General features: G+C 42.9%; 1 protein-coding gene across 6 annotated transcripts in view; it reads left to right on the forward strand.

The window, feature by feature from the left end:
* The window catches only part of PEAK1 (pseudopodium enriched atypical kinase 1), a 107796-nt gene that overhangs the window by 27896 nt on the left and 61405 nt on the right, over positions 1 to 18495 (forward strand). The window contains exon 1 of one of the 6 annotated variants that reach the window (XM_088172342.1): positions 1185 to 1201. The exons of the other annotated variants lie outside the window; for them this stretch is intronic. The gene's annotated coding sequence lies outside the window, so the exon portion shown is untranslated. Of the gene's footprint in view, positions 1 to 1184; positions 1202 to 18495 lie in introns of those variants that run through there. 6 annotated transcript variants of the gene reach the window in all.

An 18495-nucleotide genomic window follows, 5' to 3' on the forward strand; every position in this document is an offset into this window, starting at 1 on the left:
TATTTTGGAGGAGCTGGAGCTGTTTGAGAAGATAGGAATTTCTGTTTAGAATGGAAAACTGATCCTAATGGTCTTTTTGGAGACAGAATGGTCTTTCAAAAATTCTTTTACTTCTGGATATTAGAAAAGCACTTTTCTATGGAAGAAGGGCATGTTGGGACTGAAAAGTGGCACCACTGAACTTGTGTCCAGATAAATGACACCAGTTACTGGTTTTAATTTTGATTAAAAGTAACCTTAGGAGATGTCTTCCTGTTCACCATGGCAGTGTTATTCTTGCTTTTCTTACAGTTTTTATACTTCATGCACTGTTCAGCCTCACTCTGTGCCCCTCTCAGGGGGTGTGAAGGGTGAGTGCTGTCCCAGCTGAACATCAGGAATTCTGTCAGGACACTGGCCCCAGTCCCCCTGCAGATCATCCAGAGCTGGAGCTTCTCCTTCTAAAACAGGGCTGATGTTTATTTAGCCAGAGCTGTGTGGGTCAGGGAGGGCTGTTTGTAGGCTGAGACATTGTTGTGTTGGTCTGACAAGTTGATACACACATATTTTTATTTTGATGTATTTTAAGTTTTTATATAGAATGAAATTGATATAACCTCATGAAAGCCAGAAGGAAAAACTGTATTTGTTAACATGCCATATTTTATTTTCCTTCCATGAACATATGCTGCTAATGTTTAATCTTTAGCATGTCCCAGATCATGCACTGAAATAATAATTTTGCTCTATCAGATCACATTTCTTCTAAGATGGGGATTTTTTTACTGCCTGAAATAAGCATTAAGGATACACTCTATTTGCAAAAGAAAGTTTGAAGAGATACCACCTTTTCCTTCATCTTTGTGTCCTGTTTCAAAGGAATATGCAATGTGAAACCTCAGTAAAAATGCTGTTTACAGGAAGATAGCCATTATTCTTGTGATAATTTCTATCAGCACTATTTATGGAATGTATATTTATCCGTTCCTTGTTTTTATTAATTCGTGGTTCTTCTGTTTTATTTTAAGTGCTGTTTTTCTCCTTGTAGCCCTAAAATGTCATCAAAGAGTTGAATACTGCCTGAGCCATGGCCCACTGTGGAAAAGCCTTCAGGGGAAGGTGTTGGTGTGGAGAGGGAGAGCTGCAGGAAAGAACAAGTGTCAGATTTGGCTTTGACGAGGCAGCACAGGGCTGTGCTTCACTGCTTGGAATAGAAGCTGCTGTGAGTAAAGGGGCATTTTATAGAAAGGAAATTGTAATTAGGGAAATAGCATGTTCCTTAATTGCTGCCATTTCAGAATGATGGACAGTAAAATGGTGCTTTGGTAAAATGTCCTGGTTTTTGAAGGAATGGGAATGTCATGGGCTTTAAGAAGCACATCTGGTTTTTAAGGGTTTTTAGCCTATATCATGTAGCAATTCTGCATGTTGATTTTGTAGGTGGAAGGGAGAGATCACTGGGAATGTGGAGAGGGAAGGGAAGGTACAGCAGCTCATATACAAAGTCTGGAAAAAATCCCTGTTAAAAACCCACATGATCCATGGAAATGGAGTGAGAAACAAGGTGGAGCTTCCCAGCTCCTGTTCCTTCACCTGCTTAGCAGAGCCAGGGAAGAGCACAGGACTCCTCCTTTCCCACACAGCATGACTGGGTGTTCCAGCCAGCTCCTCCAGCATTTACATTATCTCCTTTGGGATGACTTCAAAGCAGGCCCAGGAATATGGTAACCGAGTGTGGGATGTGATAGAAGGGGAGATGTAACTGCAGAGCTTCCCTCTGGGGGCAAACCCTGGTGGCTGCTGGGTGTTTGTGCAGAGAGAAGAGCAGTTTTATTGCAGTAAGGTGGGTATTTGTAGCAGGACACACCACGAAAACCAAGCCATTTGTGTTAGGATTATTCCTGTTGGTTTTCAGACATGAACTGCAGATCTGGCTGTCACAGGTAGACCAAACTGCATCATCCTAATTCCTTCCCACACACTCCTGCCAGTCCCTGTAATGAATGGGAATATGGATCACCTGCTTGGCCAGGTACAGAACTGAGTGTTTAGTCCCAGGACAAGACCCTGGGCTGTCTTCTCCCTGCTCCTGGTTCTGTGTTGTGCTGCCAAAGTGAGTATTTGATGTTGGATGTGAATCCTGTCCCTGGGCACATGTGACATTTGTAGAGGGCTGGTATTTATTCTGTGCAGAACCAGACTAGACTGGTTTTGTCTACTTAAAATAGCAAATTCGAAAGATTTTTAGCATTTGCCCTATTGAATAATTTTCAAACCTTTTCGATCTCATTTTTAGCAGTGCAAATTTCTTAAGGTTCTTGATGTTGTGTCTCTAATAATACAGGCTTTTAGAGATGGATGGTTCTTTGGCTGCCAGCTTTTTCCACAGAAGAACATTTGGAGAGTATTTATTGACTGATATATCCTAATGGCTTCTGAAACACTCTATCTTGGTTTGGTCTGGAAATCTGAGTAGATAGCACATTCTTTTTGTTTGTCTTTTGGGATAAGGTTAATGAGTCTTGTAAATTATTAAAGGCTATGCTCTCATCTTCCAGGCCTGATTTCTCTGGATAGGTGCTGTGTGCTAGAACTGCTCATTAGTAGGTGGACTGATGGCTGCCTGGATGTATTATTGATAATTTAGTGGGAACTTCCCTGTCTGGAAAAGGGCGCTAGGCTGATAGAAATGCTTTGCATAGAAAGGGAATGTTAAAATATTTGACACTTAGTGCATTCACTTCTGAAGGTGTGTTTGGCCTCATGCCATGGGTACCCAGCGTGAGAAGTTGTCCTAGGAGGCAGATGGAATCCTGTCTTGCAGTTCTCTTGCTGTTTTACAAACCCACAGGACTTTTGTTATAACTTTGATATAACCTCGAGTATATTGTTGTAAAAGCAATACAGTTTTATTTAGCGTGTCTTCATAAATACATTGCCATTTCTGCTACTGTTTTACCACTCAAAAATGGGCAGTTAAACAAAGCTAAAGCAATGAAGCAGAAAAGATTCCTAGAGTTGAGTGTGGCTACTGTGGTATCCTACCTATTATCAAAACCAGCCTCCAAGTGTTAGTGCCAGCCATCAGGCAGGGAAAACGGGCATTATCCTGCCTGAGCTCATAATCCTTGAAGTTTGAATCTGCTCTTAAAGATCTAGTGAGACAAAATTTCATTGCTATGTATCCCATTAAGAGAATATATTACCAGTGTATGTAGGATAACTTTTCTGCTAATGTACAGGTTTAAAATGGTTTAGGGACATAAATCAATACCTTAAAATGAAACCCAAAGCTCAGAATGCCCATTTCCTTTAAGACATGGCTCGTTCAGGATGATTAATAACTCTTAGTGGTACACCTCCACTTAGGCCTGTCTAAATCTGGATTGCCACAACTTTATCTTATGCCACGTCCTCCATCACTCCCACTCCCTCTGGCTCCTCGTGGTGGCACTGGTCTGGTTTCCAGCTCGGTCACATCCTGCATCTGCCCTCTGTGGGATTGTGTGAGCACAGGAAGGGGCAGAGGCCAGGGACAAGGGCAGGGCAGTGCCAGCCCAGATTTAGATTGATTTAAAGGCTTGGAGACCCACACCCTTCTGAAGCATCGTTTTTTTGGAATATATTTTCTTCTAGTTTCCACAGAGCCTGGAAGTTTCTAGTTGAAATGGATTTTAGAATAAGCAGAGAATTTGCAAAACAATAGGAGAGAGAAAAACGGTAGCATGAGTCATAAGCATGGGACCTTCCCCCAGTGTCTGCTTAGAACTGCTGAGATCCCAAGGATTAGCTCACAGAAGAGCTGTAGTTTCCAGCATGCAATCAGCCACTCTGTCCATTGTACTTTCAGTTTGCTGGAATAAAGGAAGCGGATTAGTCATCAAAACTTAGGGCTAGCATCAAACTCGGTAGTTCATGACCACTTTTTTGGACAGCATAGCTTAGGTGGTGTGCTAAATGCTGCTATTTATTCAGTGTTTTTTGGTTTGATGTGTTGGTAAAGTGGCTGGAAGTGTCTAATGGATGTGGGGCATTCAGGTCAGCCTGTCTCAATGATAAATGTATTTTTATCATTGTGCAGCTCAGCAGTCAAATGCGTTCTGCAAAGCTGCCAGATTGTCATGATGTCCAAATGTCTCACTGGAGTCCCTTTAATGTTGAACTTTGGATGAGACTGTGAAGGATTTCTGCCTAGATTTACTGCTAGATCATTTCCTAAGTTTGAGTAGCTCGTACCTGTGGGCTGTGGGTCACAGGCTTTTTGAGAAGCAGGGAATTATGGAAATGTTTGGCTGCTGAGCTAATGGGCATTTGAGGACTCAGAAGCGTTTCCTTACAGCCTGGTTTCCATCACCCTTCTGGGGGACTGCAGCAGTCCCTGGAATTTGGGAAACCCTTTCCTTTGTGGGCTGCTGGTGTGGAAGAGCCCTGATGGGGCAATGCCAGGATGGTGCTCAGCTCTGCTGTAACTCAGCCAGCACTCTGGCATCCCTCAGAACATTCTTGCAAACACCAAAGCGTATTGTCTCCAAAAATACAAAATGCTTAATTCCACACCCATCCCTATCTTCTGACAAAGCCACTTTTTATTGTAAATGAAGGCATTTTCTTGAACTATGGTGTTTAACCAAATTGATGCTTCTTTGCATGGATTTTTGGAAGGATACCATTCAGTAATGGCATTATTGACAAAAGAGATATTTCTTTCTGTACATTTGGGACCGTAATGTGGCCAAACTTGGAATTACAGAGCCTAGAAATGGTTTTGGGCATTGAGGAGTAAATCATTACTTTGGGCAACTTTGTATGGCACTGTTCTGAGGACTGATATCAAATAGTGTATTTGCATTGGCAAAGTGAAGGGTGTTTAAATTTTCTATGGAACTTGGAATGTGTGTGACTTGTGGGATGAGTAAAATACACCATTTCAAGATTTAACCATTTAAATGCTGCTACACTGAATCTGCTCCCTACTCTTCGTTGCCAAATCCCTCCCTCATCTTTAGTCTCTCCCATCTCTTAATGTTTCTGTGGCTTATCTCAGGTGTAGAGCAGAAAGCAAATTAAAGCTGGGATTGCATCTGTGGTGGCACTGCAGCCCAGTAGAGCTTGACTTTGTTTTTTTCCTGGTGATTCCTTTCCCCTCTTCACTGTCTCCCATGCCATGAACCCAACCAGGGAAGTGATTCAGCTGGAGAAGGAAAATCCTGCCAAAAACACCAACTGCCAGCATAACCCACGTGGTCTTGGGTGGTTGGGCTGGCATGGGAACAAACAGCTGGGGGAGAAAAGGTAGGAGTTGTTTAAGTTGGTTCTCCTGCTGAAAAAGTTATAATGGAGCCACAGCCTAAAAATTAAGATTTTGCCTAAAAATAAGTGATATGTAAATGGGACACACACAACAAAAGAGACAACAAACGCCATCAGAGTCTCTTTTTTCAGATCTGTGTTGATTTAGCCCAGATCAGGTCCTTACTAAGATAAATCAAAGCATACTCATAGGAGTGATGCTGCTGAGGCTCAGGCAAACCACTTGATTGCTGAAATTCCGTGCAATGAGGTTTTTCCTGATGCAGTTTTTGGGAGCCAGGTTTGCAGGTTGCAGCCTCTTTGAGGAGCACTGTAGAAGGTGGAACTGCAGGTGTTGGTCACTGGTGCCCTTCGTGCAGGCCCTGCAGAGCAGCACCAGCCCCTGACCCACAGCAGCAGCTTCTGTGTCCATGTGCACATTGCTCCAGTGACTCAGCCTCGGGTCTGTCAGGGCAAACGAGGAAGACAAGGATTCCTCGTGGCTCAGCTATTCCACTCGGCTTTCCCTTTGCTTTTCTCTGGTGCTAGAGCCAGCACCAGGCAGTTATTGGGGCGTGTGTCCCACTGTGTGCCTTGTACAGTGATCCAGTTAGAGCAGAGCAGTGGGGAGAGCATCCTCAGAGTCTGTCAGGACACTCCAGTGCTGCTGCTGGGCAGTGCCTGAACACTCTTCTCCCCTTCCTCCCCACCCCGGCGGTGCTGCCCCCTCAGATGTGTGCAGCCCGTTTCATCAGGAATTCAGGAACAGAGCCTGGCAAGGGCACAGAGTTCTGCTGTGTGAGCAGTGGGTGGGCAGGAAGAGGAAGCAGAGCGGGTGGCTGGCAGCAGAGGCAGGGAAAGGAGTGAATCCTGCCTTTCATGTGACAGGACAGCCCTGTGTGACTTCACCCAGTGCCGCAGGTGACGAGATAAGGAGCATTCCTGTGCCCTCAGCGCTCTGTGCTCGCCCTTCACTGCTCTGCGAGTGGCAGCTCTCAGGCTGCAGCACCCCCTGAGCTCGTGCACAGCTCGGAATTCCAAAAGGAAAAATGACACTGCCTTTAGCTTACAAACCCACAGCCTAAGGGCATTTTGCTAAAAGGAGGAGGACCCTGATGCATGTACTGGGTCGTTTTGGTGCTTGATTTTTGTGGTGGATCGTGAACCTGTAGTTCAAGTGTAACTTCTGGAACTCCCAGATAAGCATTTGCAATGGGCAGTGAGGTACAGACACCTGATGCTTTGTCACAGTGCTCCAAAGGTGGTTTTTTAGGGAAGCCTGATTGGCCATCATGCTGCTCTCATCTGTTCTCTTCCATTGCACATACAAGAAAAAATCAGCTATGTTAAACTTTATTACTTTTCAACAGTTTCCATTGTCTTCTGTTCTGTTGGCTTCCTACAGGAGGTTCTCAAACTGCAGTCAGCAAAAATACATTTCTCAGCAGCTTCTTACTGACCAGCTTCTTTTTGACTGTGGAGTTGGAGTGTGTGTGGAAGTACTGCCTTCCTGAAAGGGCAGGGAAGATTCAGTTTGGTTCCCTTATATAAGGAAAATCACCTCAAAATTTCTTTCAGTTATAAAGAGGATTTACTTTAGTATACATTTCTAAATATTTTTACTTGTTATATAGCTATTTTCACACTAGTACATGCTTTTCTGTCCATTGAAAGTTTGTGCAAGGCTCCAAATTCTGTGTGGAAAAAGGTCTGAGCCTAAAAGGGAATAAAGGCAATGACTCTCTGAGCTGTACTTGGGCTCCCAGGATGCTAATGCCTGTGTCAGAGGAGATGAAGTGAAGAGAGACTGCATGAAACCCATCAGAGCTGTTAAACTGTAGCAATGCAAAGCTGTTGGTATTTTAAATAATGGTTAAAATAAATTCCTGTCGGTTAGTGCTGGACTATTTGAAATTCCCCTAGGTTTAAATAAAAGGGAGACAGAATTTTAACCAGCTCATTTGATAGAAAAATGACCTGCAGATGGGGTTTGAGAGAATAATAGGCAGCAGATTACAGTGGGGAAATCACAGCAGAGATCAGACTTTGATGGGTTTATGCAGAGTGGGGAGATGGGAAGAATTCCCACTGCAAACCAGCACAGCACTCATTTTATTTCCATTGCCTGTAGCTCTTCGTAGCAGCATCAAGTTTGTGAAGTCATATATGCTGAAAAGTTTTAAAATGCCACAAGTGTTAAGTGATATGCAAATATCAATGAGTTTTCTCCTGTTTCTGTGCCTATTTTCAAGTAGAGTTTTATGTGGAAAACCTTGTGTTTCTTCCAGTCTTGACCTGCTATGATTGAGGGCAAATATCCCTTCCCTAGTTCTCAATGTCCTGAAATGTTTTAGTAAATATTAGTTTTGATGAACACTTAAGGTAATGTACTGAAAATATAAACATAGTTAAGTTTTTTTTATTCAAACCATCATAACTCTGCCAAATTTGAAGGATTTTGAGAAGAAGGCAAAAATTTTACACCTGCCAAAATTCAATTCTAAAGTGAATTTCTAAGTGGGAAAGCTCTTATGTACGTACACAGAATAGCACTGGAATATCTTTTTTTCCTTTCCTCTGTCTTACTCTTGGGAAAAGCTGAAATACATTTGGTGTAACTTAACAACAAAAAATTTGAGATTGCTGTAGCAGACTACAAAAATTTAAATATTCTCATGAATGATACCTGTAGGGATTTTCTGTTAAATAATGGAAGCCAACATTTTTATGCAATTCATGAGCATTTATGAGCACATTTGTGATCTGCAAAAAATAGACTCTAAAATTCCTGTGTGGGCTTCTGCAGCCCAGGGATGCAATAGCATAGAAAGTTTCATGTGTGCCTCCTGTGGGATTTTTCTTTGCTTTTTTTTTTTTTTTTTTAATACTATAGTTTTGGGTATTCAGGAAGTGAATTAGAAGTTCACTAGAAGTGGGGTGTTGCTCAGAAATGTTAATAGGGCACTTTTTGTGGCAGCAAATCAGCCATGGCCATGTGTGGAGTGAGCAAAGCTTGGGAGCAGGGCCCTGACTGGCTGTGCAGGGCTGCCATGGGTGTGGTGTGCAGCAGCTTTTAATGCAAGATGTTTTCCCCAAGGGGCACTGTGACCTTACCTGGCCTCGGCTGGGGCTCACTGGGTTCTCCTTTAGGCAGGAAATGTTGCCAGGAGCTGTTTCCTGCTGTGTCCCCTTATCCTGCTCCAGTGGCCACTTTCCATGGACAGCCAGGTAGTGGTGAGAATGTAAGAAAAGCAACTTTACCTGTAACAGCAGCTCCAAAATGCTTCTGTGGCACCTGAGGGGAGCCTGACCTGGCTGCTGGATGACAGTGCTGCTCCAGTGTTTCAGCAATATTTTGTACTTCTGGAAGTGAGTGATAAAGATTGGCTTTTAATACTGGAAAAGAAAAGTTGAGTTCCAGGTATTACTCCTACAACTTTCAAAGTATACAATGACCAGTAATTATTTTTCAGCCTTCTTTACCACCACCCACTGTCCAGTTCTTTGCAATCTGTTTCACTGCCTTTATTTCTACTCTTTCAATATCTTCATGCAATTACAATACAGAGGCTCATTAGTGTCTGCCTCTAGCACAGGTGCCCCTTTCTAGATGAGCTAGGAAGTTACAAACTGCCATGAAATGCTCATTTGAAGGGGAAACAGAGCACACTGAAATTATGTCAGCTCTGTTAAGCATGAAGGCACAGAAAAGTAAGCTGATTTCCACAACAAATTTTATCATTTGTTCCCTATTTCATATCTTTTAATAATGCTTGAACAGTTCTGCTTGCAAACATGTAGAATCACAGTGAGCCTTCTTTTATTTCCTATGTTTTTTCCCTAAATAAATTTTCTCTACCTTCAAATACGCCTCTTTGTTCTCACTGCTCTAGAATTCTTTCATCCTCTTCTCAAAAGCTTCTGAATATGACACACAGTCTCACTTGAAAAGAATGCAGAAGAGGAATGCAGGGTGGGGAGCTGGAGGTATGGAGCAGCACACGAGTACAGACAACACAGCTGCAACACAGTACTGCAGCACGGGCTGAGGGGGCCTGTAAAAGAAATCATTTATGGCATAGGAAAAAGTAAATAGAGGTGATAAAGAAACCAAGCTTCTTATCTGTTTTCTTTTTTTTTTTTTTTTTTTTTTTTTGTGACAAGAACCTGGCAGCTCAAAACAAACGCACAAAGCTGAGAAGCTGTGGAATGTCCTTCCACAGGATGTTGTGGATATGGGGTTGTAAATGGGTTCAAAAGGTAATTGGATACATTTATGAAGGAAAATTCCATGCAAGAATATGAAATCCAGAGAAATAAGGCAGTTCTTGCACAGGAAATCTCTGAGCTGCAAATGGAGATGGGAGTTTGGGGTTTGAGTTTGGAGAAGCTGGTGCTGTTGGTGCCTCCATGCTCTGGGCTGGTGCCAGGAGCAGCCTGATGGAGTTGGGGCTCACCTGCCAGGCTGCTGGCATCCTGTGACTTTGTATCCTTGGGGTATTCATGATCCTCTTCATCTTCTTCTCAGCATCTCTGATATTTGGCAGCTTTGTTAAATCTGCAGTTTGTTACCTTTGTTGTTTCAATGTCAGCAGCTGAATTGCATCCTCCCTTCAAGTCCAGAATTTATCCTGCACACATGGAGCACTCCTGCTTTTCCATGGCACTTGATTCCTCTGTCCTTAAATTTGTGTTTAGGAGTAAAATGTTTGAAAAAGTAACTTGCTGCTTCAGCCTTTGGAATTTTGAAAGCCAATTTGGAATTTTATTCGGATTTAACATATAAAATCATATTCCAGAGGAGCACTGAAGAGATTGCTCTGTAGCTTTGGTGACTGTGTCATTGAAGTAAAACACTCCCTGAGGTCACCTCACCCTGGGCAGTTGCTTTAGCACACTGAACCGTGTTCCTGTGGTCTGCACCAACCTGGCAAATCCTTCCTGTTCACCAGCAGTTCTTACCTGTGATCCATGATCCCCCCTCACTGCTGATTGCTGTTTCTCCTTTCTGTGTATTCCCAGTGACCTGTTTGTCAGCTGTGGGTGCTCTCAAGTGTCACCATTTGCATTACTCTTCTGATAGTCCTTTACTACCCTCTTTTGATTTTGCTTCATTTTTCTTTAACTGCAGGTTTCAAACAGCTGCTTTTCTCTGGCAAGTGAGTTTAGAATTAAAGCTTCTCAGAGTGTCCCTTTCCATAACAATACATATCAATGCAAGTGAATAACTCTTACATTGATCTTGATCCTAAATTTCAGTATCATCTTTTTTTTTAGCAAATGCCCTGCCCTTGTAGAAGTGAGGCTGCAGCAAGCCCTCTTATGTGTCTAATGACAAGCCAGAACCAGAGCAATACTTGCAGTGTATTGTCCTCTGTCCTTGCCTGTTTCCCATTGCTCAGCACCGATTGTTTGCAGTTGCAGCTGTTTCATCCAGCTGCCAAAACCACTAATGCCCAACCTGTCTCTAATAAGAGAGAGTTTGAAGAAATAATCTCCCTTTTCCTCAGTGTTTTGAAGGATGGCAGTGCTTTGGGTTATGATGTAGTTACCCTGTGGTGCAGTGGGTAAATGCTTGGTGCTGAGCAGTGCAGTGCTATGTATGCAGCTCAGGCAAGAGAATTTCACATAACTGGGGAAAAAATCTGGAACCACTCAACACTTGCTGAATTTTGTGCTATTTAAATGCATACTCTGTATCTTAATACTTCAGAAATATTAAGTGCTACTTGAAGTTCCCTATTACAACTCTAGTTGTTTTCCATCAGTATTTTTAAACTGCAGTCAGAGCAAGGGAAAATGCCTTAAGTGCTTGAGGGAGAGAAATAGCCCAGGAAGGAATCCCAGAGGCTCTTTCCCATGCCCTCAGGCCTGTGCAGGGAGCACTGCTGTCACCCTGTGCCGTTTGCCTTAAGGAGGCTTTTCAGGAAAAGTCCTGGTTTTGTTAAGCTTGGCAGTTTACACTCAGGTTTTATATTCGGCACACTGTACGTTCTGACCTGTCTTCAACTCTGCTCCTTCCTGGCCCTTTCACTGTTCCTATTCCATCTCTGACCTTCTCTCTTACCTTTAGCACTTGTTGCCTTTTTTTTGCCTTCTGGCTATTTCAGCCAATTCAGTTCACTTTCTGATGTAGTTTCTTCCTTTAGATTTACATAGTATATGATTGCCTTTCTCATTGCAAGGTCAAATGGTGCTTCACTGAGAAGTCAAAATGTGTGGATTGGCTCTTGTCACGAGCTTAATTTAACCATCATTTATGTTCCTGGAAGTATTCCATTTTTGATCCATTTCATTTATCTTAATACCTGCTTTTAAGCAAAACTTTGACAAATGACATCAATATGGGAAGATATTTTAGCATAGTCTTTTGAAAATTACTTTCCTAATATGTGAATTCTCATCCAGACCAGACTTAAAATAATAGCGTTACAAAATGTCAAAGCTGATAAAACTATTAAAAAAGAGCAGGAACTTTGACTAATGGCCCATGTATATGGCTTAACATTTAAGTAAAGATTGCATTTCTGACTTGAGCAATGAGAAGAATTCAGCTAAGGCATTTGTCCCCAGCTTCCTGCTGAAGGGAGTTTTCTTTGTCTGGCTGTAGCTGTGGGAAGAGCTCAGTGCCACGAAATCTCTGGAATTTTCCAGCTTTGTCTGGGATGCTGTTCCTGCTCTGCCTGTGGCCACGAGCCCTCTGGGCTCCAGTTTGTGTTCAGGCCGAGTTGGCTCCCTGGGTTAAATACTTGTGTTTAGGGAGGGCTGGTGTTTGACAAGGGAAATGGCAGGACCAGTGTGACAGACACATGGAGGTCGTTGGTGCCAACTGAGAGTACAGAACTGAGGATCAGGAGCTGGATCCTCTGTGAGCTGTGGCTGAATGCCCAGGACAGAGCAGCAGCCTCGTGGCACTGGGTACCCCCGAGCTGCAGGGGTGCCATTCCTTCCTGGGCACTTTATCCTGGGGCTCCTGTGGCAGCTGGGCACGGTTCTCATGCTGGGGACTCTGGATTTGCCTCCGTGCATGGCTCACAGCAGCCTCTGCTCTCAGGATCTTCACTGTGGAGGAGCAGATTGCACAATGCCCTGCACACCTTCAGTGTGCCACTTTGTGCTGGAACCCCAGCTCAGTGAGATTGCCTGATAACCTCTGTCCTGCATCCGGGGCTGTTTGTTCCTGTGGAGGGAATATTTGAGGCTGGCAGCCACAGTTTTTATGTTAGAATTGTTTGGATGTGGGCCTGGACTTGGAGCAGGAAATCCACTGCCATTTCACAGCTTTATTTGTTGAATGGAAACCAGGGAATCAGCATCATGTATTCAAGAGCAAGAAAAATGCCATTAACAGCGGGGTGTAATTTTTTTTTATGGTCCCAAGCCTTCCTTTGTTTGCAATTTTAGCTTAATGTATTCATGATACCTTGAAACAGGGGTATGCATTGAGGTGGGGGCTTGAAATTGTTTTTGTGATTGTTTCTGGCTTATATAAATGTATATATTCTGTAAAGATCAAAAGTGACTGGAAAAGAGGATTTGGAAGAGATCATTCATCAAAATGGTATTTTTTTTGCAATACAATGGAGTGGGGGGGAAGAGAAATTTCAAGCTTGTTCTCTCAGATTTTGGTTTTGTTCAGCTTTCTTGCTTTCACAGGATGTCTTATTTTTACCAAAATTTCTAATGAGCCACTGGAGTGAAGTATATGCTAACAAAAGTAATGTTGAGTGTTTCAATAAAAATCTCTCCTGCTAGTTGATCACAGAAGCATAAACTCTGTGGTTATTCCATTATTTTTCCTGAGAGATTCCAGGACACTTTTTCAAGAGCAGATCTACTTTTTTTATACTTTTCATTGAAATATATGGATTTCTTTAAATATTTTCAGGTCTGCATTTTAAATTTTTTATTTGCATATAAAATTTATAAAGTTAGATTATGATAACGCTGCTTCCAGTGTTTCTGAAAATACTTTTAAAGTCTGCCTTGCATGATCTGTCAACTCAAATTATTACTTTGGTATCTTTTTTCTAGAGCCTGTGCAATTAAAACCACTTAAATTGTGTTTTATGATAAAGTTCAAGGGAGAAGATAAGCCACTTTGTTCATGGCAATTTTGAAATCCTGCTTAATACTTTTATTTCAACCCAAAGATCTTCTATTAGGATTGAAAGGAAAGTGTGGGAAGAAAATGGCAAATCCCAGTGTAGAAGCTGTAGAAGTCTTGTCAGAGTGCTTGAGAAACTTGAAATGGTCTTGTTTAGTTAAATAAGGAATTAGGAATTTGCTTGGGGAAGGCGTGGGCTGGAGGATGTATAAAACAGAACCAGAAAGGTCAGGGGAGATGGCAGCAGGGCTGGGATGTGGCTGAGTTACAGGCAGCTCATGTCCACACCTGGACAAAGTTATTTCCAGCATGGGGAGACTTGAAATCGTTCAGTTCATGTCACAGATTCTTCAAATTCACACATGTACAAACATTATTTGGTGGCAGTTGAAGATTGTCTGTAGTTACTTGTTGAAGAGAATTCTCTGTTAATCCCCAACAGTGAGGGTTGTGCCATTCTTCTGCAACGAGGTGAATGCTTCTGCAGGAATAATTTGGGAAGGAAAATATCCAAACCAATTCAAGGCCCAGCATTTGTGCTGTTCCTCAGCAGTGCTGACATGCCCTGGCCGGTGCTGCAGCAGGAGCTGTCCCACCACGAGGGACAGCTTGGTGACAGCAGGGATATCTGTGCACTCCAGGGAACAAAGATCTTTCAGGAGGCTTACACAGAAAGATGGGAACTTAACAGCACCATGCTCAGACTAATGGAGAGGATTGCAAAGCATGTTCTATTCAAAAACTTGAAATACTTGTATCATGTTTAAAGAAAATAATTCCAACTCTACTACTTCACTTCAACATTCCTTCTTCCCTTAGCACTCCCCTCACTTGCCTTTTGCCAAGAGCTGCTGTAAGGAAATACTTGTCTGCATTTCTCTTGTTTCTGTCAGTAATAATGGTGAGCCTGAAACTCTTCTGCAACTTCCAGTACTTCAGTAAATTGTGGCTTTCACCAGATAAATCGAGTTGGTAACATTTTTCTTGATCCCCAAGACCCTCATTTATCTCCCCATTAAAAAAAATAGATATCTATATATATTTTTTTTTCCAGCTTCTATTCTTCCCCTTCAGTCTGTAAAGAACAGCATATGATGTGGTTTCTGTGTTGATTTTCAAGATAATTTTTAGCCTGTCAAAGACCTTCTGTCTCAACAACTTTGAAACAAAGATTTTTTGAATAGACGAGAGAGTGCAGCTGCCAGATGAACCAACACAAGGAACTGGAAGGGGAGGATCTTGCAGATGGTTCTAATAAAACTGGGCAAACAGCAAACGGGGGTGGGGAGAGTGGGCTGAAATGCAAATTGCAATCCCAGTGCAAGTTTTGGGGTTCATTTGTGAGAGAAAGTGCCATAAACAGTCCTTTGAGGGTTTGGGACTGGGAGCAGTTATTGTTGCTCTCAGATTTTCCTGCTGCCACAGCTTCTCCTTTTGCCTGTGCTGCTACCTGAGCTCGTGTGGCTGTGCCAGGAGCCCTCCTCTGGAAAGCCACACTGAGCTGTTCATAGGGCTCTTGTGAATGTGAAATACCAATCCAAGTCTAGGTTTGCAGTGGCTGTTGAGAGAAGAAATTGTGCTTGTTGGAGCACAGAGCAGTACAAATGGAGCAGAGGCTTGTGTTGCTCCATTGTTCCTGCCTGCTGTCCCACAGCCAAAATGACATTTTGGCCAAGCCTTGATAAAGCCTGGGTTTGAAGTTTGTGCTACATGATTCATTCATAAGGATGGAGGGATGACTAGCAGTAATTTCTGTCTTTCCTGCTAATTTTCTCCTCTTACTAGATAGTATTGGGTCTGTAATATTAGGACAACAATTAATGAGTAAGAATTGCAGTAGGAGAGATGCAGCTGAGAGCCTTGATAGAATCTGATGGTCTCAAATTCCATCACTACTTCTTGAGATGATATTTCGGGGATCTTTTGTGCTTCTTGGGGCCAGAAAATCTTATTGACACCTCATGCCCAAAGCCAAAACAATTAAGTCTTTCTTTTTTTCTTCCTCTTGCTAATCTTTCCCTTCTTCAATGAAAGGAAGAGTGTTTGAGAGCACACAGGCTTTCAGCTCACACGGCAGCCCTTGGGGATGTGCCTTCATCTTGCTGTGTCAAAAGCTTTTCAAATCAGTAGTTTAGGAGTAGCAAATCCTTCAAATGCATGAGTAACAGATACTTGTTTTATTTAAGAGTCCTTAAGCATGAGCAAGTCATTAAGCACTTCCTTTCTCCCCGTGAATCAGTTCTATTTTAAACAGTCATCATGTATTTAATATTTTTTAAAAGTATCAGAAGTTTTGACTTTTAAACTTTCTTGGAGTCTCTTGTGTACCTCTTTGAATTTGTATTAAAAACACATTTGTCAAGGGCTGCACATTCCCTGTACTGCTGCATTCCCTTTCCCTGGCTCCTTCAAGAGTGGATGCATTGTGTGTGCAGCATTTCTTTGTCAAGGAGACATTTTGGAAGGGATGAAGTTATTACTCTGAAAGTAGAGCACATCTCTCCATTGCCTGGTCAGTAGCTGGGTGATGCCACCTCAAAGTGCCACCACCTGAATGGCCTCTCAGAGCTGAGCCCCCAGCAATGTCCCTCCCTCTGCTCAGGGCTGGCAATTCCTGCAGTGTGTTGTGTGCCAGATGATCCCTGCAGCCCCCTGGGCAAAGCTGAATGCACTGGGGGCTGTGCAATTCCACTGAAGGGGCTCCCATGGTTTAATGGAATGTGTTGGGTGTGGATATTGACCCTGTGATGTTGTCGTGCTTTGCTGAGTCAATCCACTTGGACAGAATCTGTTTCCCCTCTCTTTCCTGTATCATGCAAAAAGGATAACAAACATAAATATTTATAATTAGGTATTTTTGCAGGGGTTTGTGTCCAAGATACAACATGCTGAGATATTAAACAGAACAAGTGTTGCCAGAATCCTACCAGCTTGGCAAATCTGACAGCCAGCTGAAGGCAAGGACGTGTTTTTATGATAAAACCAGGCCGTGGACTGAAGGCTAAAGCATCATCAGTTGTTCCCAGCTCGGGAAGAGTTCACTTGCAATCAACATGAATAGGAAAAACCTTTCCCAAATGTTGCTTTGTTTCCTTGTGGATTTGCTTCTGTTTTTGCCTCCTTACACGGTCAGCAATGATAATTCAGCTGGAGGGGTTGGAAGCAGCCTTGCTGTTCCTGATCGTGCCAGGAGGTGCCCCTTTACCCCGGCTGTCACTCAGGCTGCCAGGCCAGGATGTTTGCAGGGATGGTTTGTGATTCATTTGTGGAGCATTCCTGCCCTTTGTGCTCCAGGACAAAGTCTAACTTTGAGTCACAGCAGCTCTTCTCATGTGGAGCTTCTCCTGCCCCAGCTACCTCAGAAAGCCAAGGGAGAATGGAGAGGGACTCATCTGCAGCTTCATTTACTGCATCCCTGTGAATTGCCTCTTTGGAGCAGCAGTAAAAGGATTGCACATCACCTTCATCAATTAGCTTTAAATGCTTTAAATTAATCTGTAGTACCAGGCAATGGAACAGAAGTGAATATGGAGTGGCTGGAGTCCTTTCTTTGTGAGTGGTAGATTGTGGTTTTTAAGTGCCTGTGCTGCTTATGAGCACAATGACAACTGTATCTGTGATCTCTGTGCCACCTGTTGCCTTAGCTACCATTTAATGTGCAATATGCTGATGTTGGAGATGAAATGTTTTCTGTGGCACCTATAAAACGCCTCAGTGATCCTCACGAGCCACAGGAACACCAGATTTATATCCAGCTGTGGCAGTGAATCTCTGCTATCTCCAGCTGAGCCAGAGCTTTTGGAGTGCAGCTCCACAAGCAAAGGCAAATAGCAAGGAGAGCCCTTTGTACTGCTGGGCAAAGCCTGCAGAGTTTTAGGACAGAAGTACCAACATCTGCATGCAGCTAAAATTCGAAAATGTGTGTAACTGTTGATATTTTATTATATTGATACAGCTCTGGCAATGTTTCCTGGTTTGGTGTTCCCTATAGAGACAGAGGTGCCCACAATTTGGGAACAGGTCCTGCAGAGAGATGGACACTAAAGAAGGAGAAATCCATTCCCCCTCCTTCCCTGGTCAGCTGCTTGAACTGCAGCATCCTGCCTGAATCCACAAAGTTCCCAGTCTCTTGTTCTTCTAGCCAGGAAAAAAAAAGACATTTTGGAAGGGGTTAAAATTTTGCACAAACATCTCCCTATGCAGAGACTTAAAATAATCTTTCAGTGCAGCCATTCCATGCCATGAAGTGTTGGCTGATTTTTCTTCAGGGCTATTTTCTCTATTTCAAAGAATTTGATAATATGCAAAGAAAAATTTTGCTGCTGCATGAGGTTCTCAAAGCTACGAAGGATTGTGGTGTTCCCTCAATATTGTTTTTTTGCAAGGCTCACTTCTCATTCCTTTTCTTCTTCTCATCCTATTTCTGGCTAATCCTATCTGCAAAAGCAAATTGGTTGGGTTAGGAAAAGATTCAATCTTCTCCATCCAGAGTGAGCTTTGGACTCATCTCTAATATCTGTGTTGAGACAATGAGCACAAGCTGAAGGCTGATTTAGTGGCTGTTCCCCACCTGCCTTCAGTGCAGGGTGTTCATCCTTCTCATTGAGTCCATTTTCAAGCACTAATGTATGTTTTCTCTTAGGATGGTTCTTATTCATCTCACTTGTTGCTACCTATGATTTCAGACTCTTCCTTTCAAATCTCCTAAGAAGTCTTTTTGTGGTGATAATCCTTGTCAAGGTTCTGGTTATGCTGCTCAGCCTGTGCCCTCACCTGGCTGGGTTTGCTTTGCACACAAGTTTAAGTGCTTTGCTTCCGTTATACAAATAATTTGTGTTTGCTTTCTTTCTGCCAACTTTGTCACCCACAAACGTGTTCACACTTGAAGTCACAAGAAGCAGAATACCAGAGGAGGGAAAAAACCATCCCCACAATCAAAACCCCAAAAGAACTGGACCCTGCTGTCTCCTTGAATAATTTTCCCAGGACAAGTCCTTCATTCCCCCAGTAGGTTCTACAGGCAGTTCCCCAGCCTGTTTCATTGCAAAGCAGCAGTGTGCTCCTGGGGAATGGAAGAGAAATGGGAACATTAAGGACAAGGACAAAAGTCTGGGGTGCCA

This window comes from Sturnus vulgaris, chromosome 13 (genome assembly GCF_052056855.1).
Source record: "Sturnus vulgaris isolate bStuVul1 chromosome 13, bStuVul1.hap1, whole genome shotgun sequence".
Taxonomy (NCBI): Eukaryota; Metazoa; Chordata; class Aves; order Passeriformes; family Sturnidae; genus Sturnus; species Sturnus vulgaris.